The 18,742-nt window shown below is 38.2% G+C and overlaps 1 long non-coding RNA gene across 2 annotated transcripts in view; it reads left to right on the top strand.

Moving 5' to 3' along the window:
- The window catches only part of LOC132439428 (uncharacterized), a 103,849-nt gene extending 85,547 nt beyond the window's left edge, over positions 1–18,302 (top strand). For both annotated transcript variants that reach the window (XR_009522353.1, XR_009522354.1), the window contains exon 5: positions 17,503–18,302. This is a non-coding gene — a long non-coding RNA (uncharacterized lncRNA). The remainder of the gene's footprint in view (positions 1–17,502) is intronic.
- The last annotated feature ends 440 nt before the right edge of the window (positions 18,303–18,742 follow it).

Here is an 18,742-nt window from a genome sequence, read left to right on the forward strand (position 1 = left end):
GGCTAGCCAGGAGGGAGTCCAGGAGAAGTCTGGAGCTGCGAAGAGGCAAGAGACTTTTTCTTGCCTCTTTGTTTCCTGGTGCGCAAGTAGAGGAGATTAAGAGCGCTGCTTAACGGAGCTCCAGAGACAGGCGCGAGCTGCGGCCAACAGCCTGGACCCAGAGACGGGCATGAGACGCTAACGCCGCTGCTACTGCCACCAAGAAGCCTGTATGCAAGCCTGTGCAGCCCGCCACTGCCAGGGTCCCGGGATCCAGGGACCACTTCCCCAGGACAACGCATGGCGCACCTCAGGCTTGCCCCATACTCTGTGCCCCTCCCTTCCCCCGGCCTGAGTTAGCCAGAGCCCCTGCATCAGCAGCTCCTTTGACCCTGTCCTGTCTGAGCGAAGAACAGATGCCCTCCATCGACCTACACGAACAGGCGGGTCCACATCCAAAGCCAGGAGCTGTACGAACAAAGAAGAGAAAGGGAAATCTCTCCCAGCAGCCTCAGGAGCAGCGGATTAAATCTCCACAATCAACTTGTACCCTGCATCTGTGGAATACCTGAGTAGACAACGAATCATCCCAAATTGAGGAGGTGGACATTGGGAGCAAGATATATTATTTTTTCCCCTTTTCCTGAGTGCATGTGTATGCTTCTGTGTGAGATTTTGTCTGTATAGATTTGTTTTCACCATTTGTCCTAGTGTTCTGTCCATCCGTTGTGTTTGGATTTTTTACTTTAAAAAAATTTTTTTTCCTTAATAATTATTTTAATAACTTTATTTTATCCTCTTTGTTTCATTCTACTTTTTCTCCCTTTTATTCTGAGCCGTGTGGAGGACAGTCTCTTGGTGCTCCAGCCAGGCATCAGGGCTGTGCCTCTGAGGTGGGAGAGCCAACTTCAGGGCACTGGTCCACAAGAGACCTCCCATCTCCAAGTAATATCAAACGGCGAAAATCTCCCAGAGATCTCCATCTCAACACCAGCACACAGCTTCACTCAACGACCAGCAAGCTACAGTACTGGACATCCTATGCCAAGCAACTAGCAAGACAGGGACACAACCCCACCCATTAGCAGAGAGGCTGCCTAAGATCATAATAAGTACACAACCCACTGAACCAACCTTAGCCACTGGGGACAGACACCAAAAAGAACAGGAACTACGAACCTGCAGCCTGCAAAAAGGAGACCCCAAACACAGTAAGTTAAGCAAAATGAGAAGACAGAGAAACACACAGCAGATGAAGGAGCAAGGTAAAAACCCACCAGACCTAACAAATGAAGAGGAAAAAGGCAGTCTACCTGAAAAAGAATTCAGAATAATGATAGTAACAATGATCCAAAATCTTGGAAATACAATAGAGAAAATGCAAGGAACATTTAACAAGGACCTAGAAGAACTAAAGATGAAACAAACAACGATGAACAACACAATAAATGAAATGAAAGATACTCTAGATAACTGAGGCAGAAGAACGGATAAGTGACCTGGATGATAAAATAGTGGAAAAAACTACTGCAGAGTAGAATAAAGAAAAAAGAATGTAAAGAACTGAGGACAGTCTCAGAGACCTTTGGGACAACATTAAACACACCAACATTCGAATTATAGGGGTCCCAGAAGAAGAAGAGAAAGGGACTGAGAAAATATCTGAAAAGATTATAGTTGAAAACATAACTAATTGGGGAAACGAAATAGTTAATCAAGTCCAGGAAGCACAGAGAGTCCCATACAGGATAAATCCAAGGAAATGCCAAGACACATATTAATCAAACTGTCAAAAATTAAATACAAAGAAAATATATTAAAAGCAGCAAGGGGAAAACAACAAATAACACACAAAGGAATCCCCATAAGGTTAAGAGCTGATCTTTCAGCAGAAACTCTGCAAGCCAGAAGGGAGTGGCAGGACAGGACATATTTAAAGTGATGAAAGAGAAAAAGCTACAACCAAGGTTACTCTACCCAGCGAGGATCTCATTCAGATTTGATGGAGAAATTAAAACCTTTACAGACAAGCAAAAGCTGAGAGAGTTCAGCACCACCAAACCAGCCTTACAACAAATGCTAAAGGAACTTCTCTAGGCAAGAAAATTAAGAAAATGGGAATAGGAACATACATATCTATAATTACCTTAAATGTAAATGGATTAAATTCTCCCACCAAAAGACACAGTTTGGCTGAATGGATACAAAAACAAGATCCGTATATATGCTGTCTACAAGAGACCTACTTCAGACCTAGGGACCCATGCAGACTGAAAGTGAGGGGATGGAAAAAGATATTCCATGCAAATGGAAATCAAAAGAAAGCTGGAGTAGCAATTCTCACATCAGACAGAATAGACTTTAAAATAAAGACTATTAAAGAGACAAAGAAGAACACTACATAGTGATCAAGGGATCGATACAAGAAGAAGATATAACAATTGTAAATATTTATGCACCCAACATAGGAGCACCTCAATACATAAGGCAAATACTAACAGCCATAAAAGGGGAAATCGACAGTAACACATTCATAGTAGGGGACTTTAACACCCCACTTTCACCAATGGACAGATCATCCAAAATGAAAATCAATAAGAAACACAAGCTTTAAATGATACATTAAACAAGATGGACTTAATTGATATTTATAGGCCACTCCATCCAAAAACAACAGAATACACATTTTTCTCAAGTGCTCTTGGAACATTCTCCAGGATAGATCATATCTTGGGTCACAAATCTAGCCTTGGTAAATTTAAGAAAGTTGAAATCGTATCAAGTATCTTTTCCGACCACAACACTATGAGACTAGATATCAATTACAGGAAAAGATCTGTAAAAAATACAAACACATGGAGGCTAAACAATACACTACTTAATAACGAAGTGATCACTGAAGAAATCAAAGAGGAAATAAAAATACCTAGAAACAAATGACAATGGAGACACAACAACCCAAAACCTATGGGAATGCAGCAAAAGCAGTTGAAAGAGGTAAGTTTATAGCAATGCAATCCTACCTTAAGAAACAGGAAACATTTCGAATAAACAACATAACCTTGCACCTAAAGCAATTAGAGAAAGAACAAAAACTCCCCAAAGTTAGCAGAAGGAAAGAAATCATAAAGATCAGATCAGAAATAAATGAAAAAGAAATGAAGGAAACGACAGCAAAGATCAATAAAACTAAAAGCCGGTTCTTTGAGAAGATAAACAAAATTGATAAACCATTAGCCAGACTCATCAGGGAAAAAAGGGAGAAGACTCAGATCAATAGAATTAGAAATGAAAATGGAGGAGTAACAACTGACACTGCAGGAATACAAAGGATCATGAGAGATTACTACAAGCAAGTCTATGCCAATAAAATGGACAACCTGGAAGAAATGGACAAATTCTTAGAAATGAACAACCTGCTGAGACTGAACCAGGAAGAAATAGAAAATATGAACAGACCAATCACAAGCACTAAAATTGAAACTGTGATTAAAAATCTTCCAACAAACAAAAGCCCAGGACCAGATGGCTTCACAGGCGAATTCTATCAAGCATTTAGAGAAGAGCTAACATCTATCCTTCTCAAACTCTTCCTAAGGATAGCAGAGGGAGGAATACTCCCAAACTCATTCTACGAGGCTACCATCACCCTGATACCAGACTAAGATGTCACAGGAAAGAAAACTACAGCCCAATATCACTGATGAACATAGATGCAAAAATCCTCAACAAAATACTAGCAAACAGAATCCAACAGCACATTAAAAGGATCCTACACCATGATCAAGTGGGGTTTATTCCAGGAATGCAGGGATTCTTCAATATACACATATCAATCGATGTGATACACCATATCAACAAACTGAGGGAGAAAAACCATATGATCATCTAAATAGATGCACAAAAGGCTTTTGACAAAATTTAACACCCATTTATGATAAAAACCCTGCAGAAAGTAGGCATAGAGGGAACTTTCCTCAACATAATAAAGGCCATATATGACAAACCCACAGCCAACATTGTCTTCAATGGTGAAAAACTGAAAGCATTTCCACTAAGATTAGGAACAAGAGAAGGTTGCCCACTCTCAGCACTCTTATTCAACATAGTTTTGGAAATTTTAGCCACAGCAATCAAGAAAAAGAAATAAAAGGAATCAAAACTGGAAAAGAAGTAAAGCTGTCACTGTTTGTAGATGACATGATACTCTACATAGAGAATCGTAAAGATGCTACCAGAAAACTACTAGAGCTAATCAATGAATTTGGTAAACTAGCAGGATACAAAATTAATGCACAGAAATCTCTAGCATTCCTATACACTAATTATGAAAAATCTGAAAGTGATATTAAGAAAACACTCCCATTTCCCATTGCAACAAAAAGAATAAAATATCTAGGAATAAACCTACCTAAGGAGACAAAAGACCTGTATGCAGAAAATTATAAGACACTGATGAAAGAAATTAAAGACGATACAAATAGATGGAGAGATATACCATGTTCTTGGATTGGAAGAATCAACATGACTCTACTACCCAAAGCAATCTACAGATTCAATGCCATGCATATGAAACTACCACTGGCATTTTTCACAGAACTAGAACAAAAAAATTCACAATTTCTATTGAAACACAAAAGACCCCGAATAGCCAAAGCAATCTTGAGAACAAAAAATGGAGCTGGAGAAATCAGGCTGACTTCAGACTATCCTACAAAGCTACTGTAATCAAGACAGTATGGTACTGGCAGAAAAACAGAAATATAGATCAATGGAGCAGGATAGAAAGCCCAGAGATAAACCCACGCACATATGGTCACCTTATCTTTGATAAAGGAGACAAGAATATACAGTGGAGAAAAGACAGCCTCTTCAGTAAGTGGTGCTGGGAAAACTGTAAAGGTACATGTAAAAATATGAAATTAGAACACTCCCTAATACCATACACAAAAATAAACTCAAAATGGATTAAAGACCTAAATGTAAGGTCAGACAGTATCAAACTCTTAGAGGAAAACATAGGCAGAACACTCTATGACATAAATCACAGCAAGATCCTTTTTGACCCACCTCCTAGAGAAATGGAAATAAAAACAAATAAACAAATGGGACCTAATGAAACTTAAAAGCTTTTGCACAGCAAAGGAGACCGTAAACAAGATGAAATTACAGCCCTCAGAATGGGAGAAAATATTTGCAAATGAAGCAACTGACAAAGGATTAATCTCCAAGATTTACAAGCAGTGCATGCAGCTCAATAACAAAAAACAAACAACCCAATCCAAAAATGGGCAGAGGACCTAAATAGCCATATCTCCAAAGAAGATATACAGACTGCCAACAAACACATGAAAGAATGCTCAACGTCATTCATCACTAGAGAAATGCAAATCAAAACTACAATGAGGTATCATCTCACACTGCTCAGAATGGCCATCATCAAAATATCTAGGAAGAATAAATGCTGGAGAGGGTGTGGAGAAAAGGGAACCCTCTTGCACTGTTGGTTGGAATGTAAACTGATACAGCCACTATGGAGAAGAGTATGGAGGTTCCTTAAACTACAAATAGAACTACCATACAACCCAGCAATCCCATTACTGGGCATATACCCTGTGAAAACCATAATTCAAAAAGAGTCATGTACCAAAATATTCATTACAGCTCTATTTACAATAGTCAGGACATGGACGCAACCTAAGTGTCCATCACCAGATGAATGGATAAAGAAGATGTGGCACATATATACAATGGAATATTACTCAGCCATAAAAAGAAACGAAATTGAGATATTTGTAGTGAGGTGGATGGACCTAGAGTCTGTCATACAGAGTGAAGTAAGTCAGAAACAGAAAAACAAATACTGTATGCTAACACATATATATGGAATCTAAGAAAAAAAAAAGTCATGAAGAACCTAGGGGTAAGATGGAAATAAAGACACAGACCTACTAGAGAATGGACTTGAGGATATGGGGAGGGAGAAGGGTAAGCTGGGACAAAGTGAGAGAGTGGCATGGACATATATACACTACCAAACATAAACTAGATAGCTAGTGGGAAGCAGCCGCATAGCACAGGGAGATCAGCTCAGTGATTTGTGACCACCTAGAGGGGTGGGATAGGGAGGGTGGGAGGGAGGGAGATGCAAGAGGTAAGAGATATGGGAACATATGTATATGTGTAACTGATTCACTTTATTATAAAGCAGAAACTAACACACCAGTGTAAAGCAATTATACTCCAATAAAGATGTTAATAAATAAATAAATAATAGGAGGAGGAAACAAGATGGCAGAATAGAAGGACTCGAGCTCAACTCCTCTTTTGAATACACCAAAATCACACCTAACTGCTGAACAACCATTGACAAAAAAGACTGGAACCTACCAAAAAAGATATGCTATATCCAAAAACAAAGGAGCCACAACAAAATGGTACGAGGTGCACTTTCACAATATAATCAAATCCCATACTCACCAGATGGGCAACCCACAAAGTGGAAAATAACTATATCACAGAGGTTCTCCCACAGGAGTGAGAGTGAGCCCCACATCAGGCTCTCCAGCCTGGGGGTCTGGCATCAGGAGGAAGAGCCCCCAGAACATTTGCCTGTGAAGGCCAGTGAGGCTTGAGTGCAGGAGTCGCACAGAGTCCACTCTTGGCAAGTGCACACAAGGTTTCACATGCACTGGGACCCAGGGCAAAACAGTGACTGCACAAGAGCCTGGGCCAGAGCAACCTGCTGGTCTTGGAGGGTCTCCTGTGGAGGTGGGGGTCAGCAGTGGTTCACAGTGAGGGCAAGGACACAAGTGGTGGAGGCCCCAGGGAATACTCATCAGCATGAGCTCTCCCAGAGGTTGCCATTTTGGCACTGAGATGGGGACCCACCCAGCAGCCTGCAGGCTCCAGTGCTGGGACGCCTCAGGCCAAACCACCAACGGGGTGGGAACACAAACCCACCCATCAGCAGACAGGCTGCCTGAAGTCATCCTGAGCCAACAGCTGTCTATGAACACAGCACTTGATGCAACCCTGTGCACCCAAGGGACAAGACCTGGCTCCACCCACCAATGGGAAGGCACCAGCCAGTCCCTCCCACCAGGAAGCCTGCACAAGCTCCTGGAACAACCTCACCCACCAGGGGGCCGACAGCAGAACCAAGAATTACAACCCTGCAGCCTGAGGAACAGAGACCATAAACAGAGAAAATTAGACAAAATGAGATGGCAGAGAAATATATTGCAGAAAAAGGAACAAGATAATACTCCAGAAGAACTAAGAGCAGTGGACACAGGCAATCTGCCAGAAGAAGAATTAAGAGTAAAAATGATCCAGGATCTCAGAAAAAGAATGGAGTGACAGACCAAGGAGGTACAAGAAATGTTTAATAAAGAGAAGCTTCAAAAACAAATCAGAAACAGTTAACAAGATGCACTATGAACATACATACCAATAATTACCTTAGTCATAAATGGATTAAATGCTCCAACCGAAAGACATAGACTGGCTGAATGGATACAAAAATAAGGCCCATATATATGCTATCTCTAAGAGACTCACTTCAGATCTAGGGGCATATACAGACTGAAAATGAGGGGATGAAAAAACTTATTCCATGCAAATGGAAATCAGAAGAAAGCTAGAGTAGCAATGCTCATATCAGACCAAAGAGACTTTATAATAAAGACTGTTATTAGAGACAAAGAGGGACACTACATAATGATCAAGGGACCAATCCAAGAAGAAGCTATAACAATTGAAAATATATATGTACCCAACCTAGGAGCACCTCAATACATAAGGCAAATGCTAGCAGCCATAAAAGGAGAAATTGACAGTAACACAATAATAGTGGGGGACTTTAACACTCCACTTTCATCAATGGACAGATCATCCAGACAGAAAATCAATAAGGAAACACAGGCCTTAACTGACACATTAGACCAGGTGAACTTAAGCATCAGAGTACACACTCTTCTCAAGTGCACTTGGAACATTCTCCAGGATAGATCACATGTTGGGCCACAAAAAGAGCCTGAGTAAATTTAAGAAAATTGAAATCACATCAAGCATGTTACCTGACCACAATACTATAAGATTAGAAATCAACTAGAAGAAAATAACCATGAAAAACACAAACACGTGGAGGGTAAACAATATGTTACTAAACAACCAATGGATCACTGAAGAAATCAAAGAGGAATAAAAGAAATACCTAGAGATAAATGAAAACAAAAACACAGCGATCCAAAACTTTTGGGACACAGCAAAAGCATTTCTAAGAGGGAAGTTTCTAGCCATACAATCTTACCTCAGGAAACAAGAAAAATCTCAAATAAACTTTACACCTAAATCAACTAGAGAAAGAAGAACAAGCAAAACCCAATGTTAGGAAAAAGGAAATCACAACAATCAGAGAAGAAATAAATGAAATAAAGACAAAGAAAACAATAGAAAAGTTCAATGAAATTAAAAGGTGGTTCATTGAAAAGGTAAACAAAATTGATAAACCTTTAGCCAGACTCGTCAGGAAAAAAAAGGGACAAGGCTCAAATCAAGAAAATTAGAAATGAAAAAGGAAAAGTTACAAAGGACACCACAGAAATACAAAGGATCATAAGAGACTACTATAAGCAAAGAAATGTCAATATCATGGACAACCTAGAAGAAATGGACAAATTCTTAGAAAGGTACACTTTTTCAAGACTGAACCAAGAAGAAATTGAAAATACCAACGGACCAATCACAAGTACTGAAATTGAAGCTGTGACTGAAAAACTTCCAACAAACAAAAGTCCAGGACAGATGACTTCACAGGTGAACTGTATCAAACATTTAGAGAAGAGTTAACACCTATCCTTCTGAAACTATTTTTAAAAATTGCAGAGGAACACTCCAAAACTCATTCTATGAGGCCAAAATCACCCTGATACGAAAACCAGACAATGATAACAAAAAAAGAAAAACATAGGCCAATATCACTGATGAACACAGACACAAGAATCCTCAACAAAATACAAGCAAACTGAATCCAACAATACAGTAAAAGGATCTTACACCATAAACAACTGTGATTCATCCCAGGGATGCAAGAATTTTGCAACATCCACAAATCAATCAGTGTGATTACACCACATCAATAAATTGAATAAAAAACATATGCTCATCTCAACAGATGCAGAAAAAGCTTTTGACAAAATTCAACACTGATTTATGATAAAAACCCTCCAGAAAGTAGCCATAGAGGGAACTTACCTCAACATAATAAAGGCCATATATGACAAACCCACAGCTAACATCATACTCAATGGTGAAAGCTGAAAGCATTTCCTCTGAGATCAAGCATTTCCTCTGAGGATGTCCACTCTTGCCACTTTTATTTATCACAGTTTTGTAAGTCCTAGCCATGGCAATCAGAGAAGAAAAAGAAATAAAAGGAATCGAAATTGGAGAAGAAGAAGTAAAACTGTCACTGTTTGCAGATGACATGATACTATACATAGAATATCTAAAGATGCTACCAGAAAACTCCTAGAGATCATCAATGGATTTGGTAATGTTGCAGGATACAAAATTAATACACAGAAATCTCGTGCATTCCTATACACTAACAACAAAAGATCAGAAAGAGAAATTAAGGAAACAATCTCATTTACCATCACATCAAAAAGAATACAATACTTAGGAATAAACCACCTAAGGAGGCAAAAGACCTGTACTCAGAAAACTATAAGATGCTGATGAAAGAAACACAAACAGATGGAGAACTATACCATGTTCTTGGATTTGATGAATCAGTATGGTCAAAATCACTGCACTATCCAAAGCAATCTACAGATTCAATGCAAAGCCTTTCCAATTACACAGAACTAGAACAAAAAATTTTTAATTTGTTTGTAGACACAAAAGGCCCTGCATAGCCAAAGCAATCTTGTGAAAGAAGGGCAGAGCTGGAGGAATCAGGATCCCTGACTTCAGACTATACTACAAAGCTACAGTAATCAAGACATATGGTACTGGCACAAAAACAGAAATATAGATCAATGGAACAGGATGGAAAGCCCAGAAATAAACCCACGCACCTATGGTCAATTAATCTACAACAAAGAAGCAAGAATATACAATAGAGGAAAGATAGCCTCTTCAATAAGTGGTGCTGGGAAAACTGGACAGCTGCATGTAAAAGAATGAAATTAGAACACTGTTTAACACCATAGACAAAATTAAACTCGAAATCTATTTAAGACCTAAATGTAAGACCAGATACTATAAAACTCCTAGAGGAAAACATAGGCACAACACTCTTTGACATAAATCACAGCAATATCTTTTTCAATCCATCTCCTAGAGTAATGGAAATAAAAACAAAAATAAACAAATGGGACCTAATGAAACTTAAAAGCACAACAATGGAAACCATAAACAAAATGAAAAGACAACATACAGAATGGGAGAAAATATTTGCAAACAAAGTGACTGACAAGGGTTTAATCGCCAAAATATACAAACAGCTCAATATCAAAAAAACAACCTAATCAAAAAATGCACACAAGATCTAAATAGACATTTCTCAAAAAAAAAAAAACAAACCAAAAACATACAGATGGCCAAAAAGCACATGAAAAGATGCTCAACAGTGCTAATTATTAGAGAAATGCAAATCAAAACTACAATGAGGTACCACCTCACACCAGTCAGAATGGCCATCCTCAAAATGTCTACAAATAATAAATGATGGAGAGGGTGTGGAGAAAAAGGAACTGTCCTACGCTGTTACTCGGAATGTAACTTGGTTTAGCCACTATGGAGAACAGTATGTATTTCCTTAAAAAACTAAAAATAGCGTTACCATATATTCTGCAACTCCAATCCTGGACATATATCTGGAAAAGACGAAAACTCTAATTGAAAAAGATACATGCACCCCAACGTTCCTAGCAGCACTACTTACAATAGCCAAGACATGGAAACAACCTAAATGTCCATCAACAGATGAATGGATAAAGAAGATGTGGTATACATATGTGTGTGTACGTATGTGTATATATACATATATATATATATACACATACGTACACACATACCCATACATACAACAGAATATTACTCAGCCATAAAAAAGAATGAAATAATGCCATTTGCGACAACGTGGACGGACCTAGAGATTATCATACTAAGTGAAGTAAGTCAGAGGAAGATAAATTTCATATGACATCACTTAGAGGTGGAATCTATAAATTGATACAAATGAACTTATTTACAAAACAGAAACAGACTCAAAGACTTAGAAAACAAACTTATGTTTACCAAAGGGGAACAGTTGGGGGAAGGATAAATTAGGACGTAGGGATTAACATATACATACTACTACATATAAAATAGATAATCAACAAGGACCTTGCATAGCACAGGGAACTCTGCTCGATATTCTGTAATACCCTATATGGGAAAAGAATCTGAAAAAGAATGAATATATATAAATGTATAAATCACTCTGCTGTACACCTGAAACTAACACAACATTGTAAATCATATATACTCACATAAAATTTTAAAAAAAGCAAAAAAACCATATCTGATTAAGGACTTGTATTCAGAAAAAAAGCACTCTTACAATGGATTATTAAAAAAAAGTACTTTGTTGAAAGGGCAAACCATTTGAACAGATAATTCACCAAAGAGTGTATATGACTAAATGAGGAAGGAAAAGATGCTAAACGTCTCTACAGAATTGCAATGAAAATTAAAACCAGATGAAAAACTATTACACATCCAACAGAATGTCTAAAATAAAAAGACCACCAACCTAAGTCTCAGCGAGGATGTGAAGTAGCTAGACCTCTCAGACATTGCTGGTGTGAATACAAAGTTATATGGCCACTTTAAATATCTTGGCAGTCTCTAAGTATTTATACTTACCTTTACTGCTGGTCCAGCATTCCCACTTCTGAGTACTTACTCTAAGGAAATGGAAACATAGGTCTGTTGAAAGATCTGTACTCAAATGTTCATATGGGCTTCAGTCTTCATAGCTAAAAATGGAAAATAAACCAAAAGTATATTAATTGGTGAATTAATAAACATATTGTGGCATATCCATTCAAAGAATACTACTCAGCAGTATGAAAGTACAAACTACTGAAATAATCAACATGATATATCTCAAAAGCATCATGCTAATAAAAGAAGCCTGACACAAAAGACCATCTTATATGATTCCATTGAATTAAAATTCTAGTAAAGGCAAAATTACAGAAATAGGAAGCATCAGTGGTTGCCTATGGCTGTCACGGGAGGGTGCTGACTGCAAAGGGGCAGGAGGAAACTTCTGGGGGTGATGGAATTATTCTATATCTTGACTGTTGTTATTAAACGACTGTACATATTGCCAAACTCATAAAGTTGTACGTTTAAAATTCGTGATTTTTTTTTTTCTATGTAAAGTTCACCTCAACAAAGCTGATAAAAAAGAAAGGCTCAGGAATGACAGAGAAAATAAAGAACTATTTTTCTTTGGGAATTAAGAGCTGAGGATAATATAATAAGCCAGTTGGAATGCTTTCATTACATCAGGTTCAGAAGTGACTCCTAGAAAACTCTCCTAGTTTCACTGGTTTGTTTCCTTTTCCTTAAGATTAAAGATCAATTTTGCCCTTATTGGCCAAGAACCTTTCAAATTTCAGTTTTGATAAGAAAAGGGTAAAGAAATGCCAGTATTCTCTTTTCCTCATTTCTGTGGGGAGACAGTATGGGAGAGGGGGGGCTTGTGATTGGGTTGGTAAAGTCCACCCTCTCACCCCACGAACTCCAAGACTGATTGTCCTGCCCCACCGTAGACTGGGATCAGACACGAGCCTACAGAAGGAAGGACATTGTGAATCTGTCCCTTACTTGCCTTAACAGCTACTTAGGCCTAAAAACTGTCTAGCTACAAAAGATTTGTAGCACAACAGGAATTGTGGACTCAAGATAATTCTAACTACAGTGAACAAAGCCCAGAGGCAAAGGTAATCGTTTTCAGCTATTCTTGTTAGCTTGCTACACACATATCGATGGCTTCATTACCAAACACGGTCACACAGAAGTATTTAAAAGTTTACTTCTATTTGGAACATCTTTATTCCATCCTTTTATGGATTTTTCATCTTCCCTAACTGTCATCTTCAGCATTTGCAGCCCTTCTCAAGAGAGGGGAAGAAAAATATGTTGTGTGTATAATATACGATGATTCAACCCTGTTGCTATCATCACGCACAGGAGAGATGGGGAGTCATAAGTTACGAGTTATCCCTCACTCCCTCATTCACAGAGATAAAAACATAGAAATGCCATCCCAACGTTTAGGCAAGATATACATACCAGGAATGGCGGAGAACAATAAATTTCCCCAGCAACTCCAATACTCTTTCCACAATAAAATGATAGGATGGAGGGAAGCAATGGAAGCCTTTGGAATAAAATCACTGTGCCACCACATTCAATATCTGGATAAAAATTCTCCCTGTATTTTCAGTGTTCCAGCGGCTACAGGGATCAGAGAACCTCTAACCACACCTATCTGTACATGGAATGGGTAGATTCAAGTAGATGGTTCTCTGGATCAAGAGCTAGATTTGCTTGTAGGGTTTAGGGGACCATGAGACACTGCAAACTTTGTGAGCAATGACCCTATAAAAAAGAGCTTCGACTTGGTAACCTTGAACCCGTTCTTCACCATACTCAGTACCAATGTGCATCCCACGGCACTACCCATGTTAGTTTCTGTGCACAATGGCCTATTCCTGGATTTGGGGCTTCAAGATCCTCATTTAAGTGTTTTCCCATATTGTAACTTTGTATATTTGGAGCTCTGAAAATCAGAACAATCAATTCTGGTCTTTGTATGAGATAATCACTGTCCTACCAAAGTTCACCCCCCAAATTGCAATTCTACAGGAACTTGTGAAGCTGTGGTATTAAAATCCCGTAAGATATATGTAGAGTAACCCCATGATATTTACAGTTCCATATATTTTTCTCCCCAGCAACATGTAGCTCTTTAAAGAACGTACTTAAAAATAGTAAACATATTTCAAACTTTTTTACACATCCAAGTCCTGTCACACATTCTTCTTGCAAAGCAGCATGAGAACTTAGAAGAAAAAAATTAAAAGACCATTCCAAAAAGGTTTTACATGTGGACTCTTGTATGTGGCAACTTCATCTTTCATCCTTAGTGAGACTATTAGAACTGCACTGGAACCTTAAAGACTGTTAAGATGATTAAGAGCCACATTTAACAGTTGTTCTGGTAGCATCTTGACAAACATTTTACTTTTGTATCTCTCAAGAAAGTCCATAAAACAGCATGACCTAAAAATTTTTAACAAATATATTAATAAAAATTTAAACAGGCATGTATTACTTATGCTATTTTGAGTTAATTACATAATAATATTGCCTTGTGTACACCTTAATTAGATTAAATATTGATCAGTGCCCTTTCCCACTTGCCACTGATATTCCATTAACACATAATAACTGTCTTGTTATATCTAGATGTAACTTTAAATTAATTAAAGAGTCTGGCTGGAAATGAAAAGTTACAGAAAGATGTACAAAGCTAGCCCTTTTATACATAAACAGGACTGGAAACCTCAGCCTATGAATTAAAGCAGGGAAGAAAAATTAAACTCTACCTATTTTAAGGATTTAAAGTAATTAGATCTATGAACAATGATCCACAATTTTTTTTCCATAGGGTTTCAGAAGTCATATCAATTAGACTAGGTTCACCTATAACTCTGTATTAAGGAAGAGGTTAAGAAATATTACAATTATTCCTGAGGATTATGGTCTTTGTTTATTTCAGAAAAAGAACCTAGATTTTAAACAGCATCGAAGATTTCTTAGCATGTGATTAAGGCTGTTTATTTTCATGCTGATGAGCTGAGAGCTGTTTCAATGGGGAGATGCTATAATTTTCCCATGATCTGGAAAATAATTCATGGCACTTTTTAATGTTGTCATTAACTGTCACGTCTCTTGAGTTAAATATGAGCCCTGTCATTTGGAAGTCAGAAAGCAGCTCCTAAATTCCTCAATTTCATTAGCAATTGATTCAAATCATTTCTCGAAAATAGTCTGAATTGACATATGAATTGTAGTGGTTCCTCAGCTTGGTGATTAATTAATCAAGCCATCAGGTTCACATTAAACTATTTATCAATCTTACGATTTCCTGCTTTTCAGAAAAAATTAAACAGCACTCTAATGATATTTTGTGAGTTTTGAGAAAAATTAAAATGGGACCCAAAAAAATAATCTGTCCTTCCTAATTTATGAAGCTCCATGATGTCAGTTTCTGTAAGGCAAGACACTAAAAGGAGGAGATGGGGCTGGAATCTCCACCCCAGGGAAGGCAGGGTCATTTGTATAGGTCTCAGTTTCTTCATCTGTAAAATAAGAAAATTGAACTAAATAATCTCTCATTATCTCTCACTTTCAAAATTATGTTTGTCTGTGAATCAAAATGTAATATGATAGTTATGGTTACTTTTAATTTTACTATTTTGGTGTGTGCCATTGTCCTTACATTAAAAACAAACGACCTGGGGTTACTGATAGAGACTTAAAGACTCCACATTAAAATTATAATTGATGTTCTTGGATCAGCTATGGACACTGTTCTGCAATTGGCATTTAAAATACAATTTTCTCCTCAAGGCCACATTAGTCTGTGTTTTTTCTAATGGGCTATTATAACAAGGGACCACAGTCAGTTGCTTTAGCCCAGAATGACAGTATCAACTTTTCCAAGATTGGGCCACACCAATAGCTGGTTGTTGGCTGAGAAAACTGCTGGCAAAACATCATGTGTTTGCCGATTTAATTTCATTCAAACTTTGCTGAGTTCAATTAATAGCTAGTTTTTTTCATAATAAACCACCAGCCAGCTGAATTCAGCCCCCTTTCTTTCAAATTTGCTGTGTGTATAACTACAAAACTAATGTCTCATTCTACACAAATCCCTCTGGCATTATTTATAGAAACCTGAAGATTCTCTCTTAAAGCTAACTGCGTTTTAAGTGTTGGGCTGCCTCTGGTGTCCTAGGACAGAGACTGCAAGCCACACAGGAAGAACCCTCCGTGCGCAAGGCAGTTTGAGTGGACTTCCATTCCCTGCCTGCAGTGCTGGGACAAAGGCCAGAGGAGCAGTGTCTAAAACGACACAGGAGAAAACTATAATTCGAAAAGATACATGCACCCCAATGTTCTTTGCAGCGCTATTTACAATAGCCAAGACATGGAAGCAACCTAATATCCATCAACAGAAGCAAATGGAACTTAATGAAAGTTAAAAGCTTTTGCACAGCAAAGGACACCATTGCTAAAACAAAAAGACAATCTATGGAATGGGAGAAAATATTTGCATACAACATGACCAACAAGGGATTAATTTCCAAAATATACAAACAGCTCATACAGCTCAATATCAAAAAAAAACGAATAACCCAATCAAAAAAATAGGCAGAAGATCTAAATAGACATTTCTCCAAAGAAGACATACAGAAGGCCCACAGACACATGAAAAAATGCTCGACATCGCTAATTATTAGAGAAATGCAAATCAAAACTATAATGAGGTATCACCAGTCAGAATCATCCAAGTCTACCAATAATACATGCTGGGGAGGGTGTGGAGAAAAGGGAACCCGCCTACACTGTTGGTGGGGATGTAAACTGGTTTAGCCACCATGGAGAACAGTATGTGTTTCCTTAAAAAACTAAAAATAGCATTACCATATGTTCTGCAATTCCAATCTGGAAAAGATGAAAACTCTAATTCAAAAAGATACATGCACTCCTATGTTCCTAGCAGCACTATTTACAATAGCCAAGACGTGGAAGCAACCTAAATGTCCACTGATAGATGAATCGATAAAGAAGATGTGGTACGTATATACAATGGAATATTACTCAGCCATAAAAATGAAAGAAATAATGCCATTTGCAGCAACATGGATGAACCTAGAGATTATCATACTAACTGAAGTGAGCCAGACAGACAAATCTCATATGATATCACTTATATGTGGAATCTAAAAAAATGATGCAAATGAACTTATTTACAAAGCAGAAATAGACTCATAGACATAGAAAGCAAACTTATGGTTACCAAAGGGGGAAGGGGGCGTGGGGAGGGATAAATTAGGAGTTTGGGATTAGCATATATACATGCTACTATGTATAAAATAATCAACAAGGAACTACTGTATAGCACAGGGAAATATACTCAATATCTTGTAATAATCTGTAAGGGAAAAGAACTTGAAAAAGAATATCTATCTATCTACATAACTGAATCACTTTGCTGGTACACCTGAAACTAATACAACATTGTATATCAACTACACATCAATAAAATAAATAAATAAAATGACACAGGCAGTTTTCATGGCTCATCCCTCCCTTCTCAGGAGGGTCAGGGGGATTCGTAGAAATGCAATGTCTTTTTCCTCCATTTCTTCTCATTCTCAGGGCTGGATGTGGCTGATTCCCCCTGCACAGCATCAACTGCAGAGAAGCGGCCTTGGACTGAGAGAGGACCACAGAGAAACCAGACCACAGCGAAACCACCCCAAGAGGGGTCTTCCTGGAGGCTGGCTGAAGCGACTTTTCTCTTCAAAAGCAGGGAAAATGCCTTGCATCCTGGGGAAATTTGGGGTCTCATCTTGGACCACAGTGGCGCTGGGAATCCCCTACCTCTACCCCTGTCACAGACACACATGCATTTTATGGATAAGGAGAACAAGAGCCAGAAAAATAAGTAACTTGCCCAAGAATGAAACTTTTTGGAAAGCTATGTCCTATAGGGGAATGGGATGGAAATGGAAAAGCAGAAAGGCTATTTGACACACAAGCCCACAAAGGATCTCATGTTAAGACGTTACCTCCATACTAAGTGAAGTAAGTCAGATAGAGAAAGACATATCATATGATGTCACTTATATGTGGGATCTAGAGAAAAAAAAGGATACAAATTAACTTACTTACAAAACAGAAACAGACTCACAGACACAGAAAACAAACTTATGGTTACTAAAGGGGAAAGCAGCGAAGGGATACGTTAGGAATTTGGGATTAACAGATATACGCTACTATATATAAAACAGATAAACAACAAGGACTTACTGTATGGCACAGGGAACTATATTCAGTATCTTGTAATAACCTATAATGGAAAAGAATCTGAAAAAGAATATATGTATGTATGGCTGAGTCCCTTTGCTCACCTGAAACATTGTAAAGCAACTACACTTCAATAAAAATAAACTTTAAAAAAGAGACTTTATCTCCAAACGAGGTTATTCACACAATTGCTAAGATGCGTGACAGAACTGGGGAAAAAATAAAGTTCATCACACAACCCAAAACTTGTGTTCCATTGTGGAAAAATACTGTCTATAACCCCTATTTTATCAATTCTGTGATTATCTTATGTGTAGCACAACTATATTGCATTTTTTTTTTTTCGGTACGCGGGCCTCTCACTGTTGTGGCCTCTCCCGTTGCGGAGCACAGGCTCCAGACGCACAGGCTCAGCAGCCATGGCTCACGGGCCCAGCCGCTCCGCAGCATGTGGGATCTTCCCGGACCGGGGCACGAACCCGTGTCCCCTGCATCGGCAGGCGGACTCTCAACCACTGTGCCACCAGGGAAGCCCTATTGCATTTTTTTAAGTTAAAGAGTTAATTTGTTCAGCATATTTAAAAATATA

Source organism: Delphinus delphis, chromosome 16 (assembly GCF_949987515.2).
Source record: "Delphinus delphis chromosome 16, mDelDel1.2, whole genome shotgun sequence".
Taxonomy (NCBI): domain Eukaryota; kingdom Metazoa; phylum Chordata; class Mammalia; order Artiodactyla; family Delphinidae; genus Delphinus; species Delphinus delphis.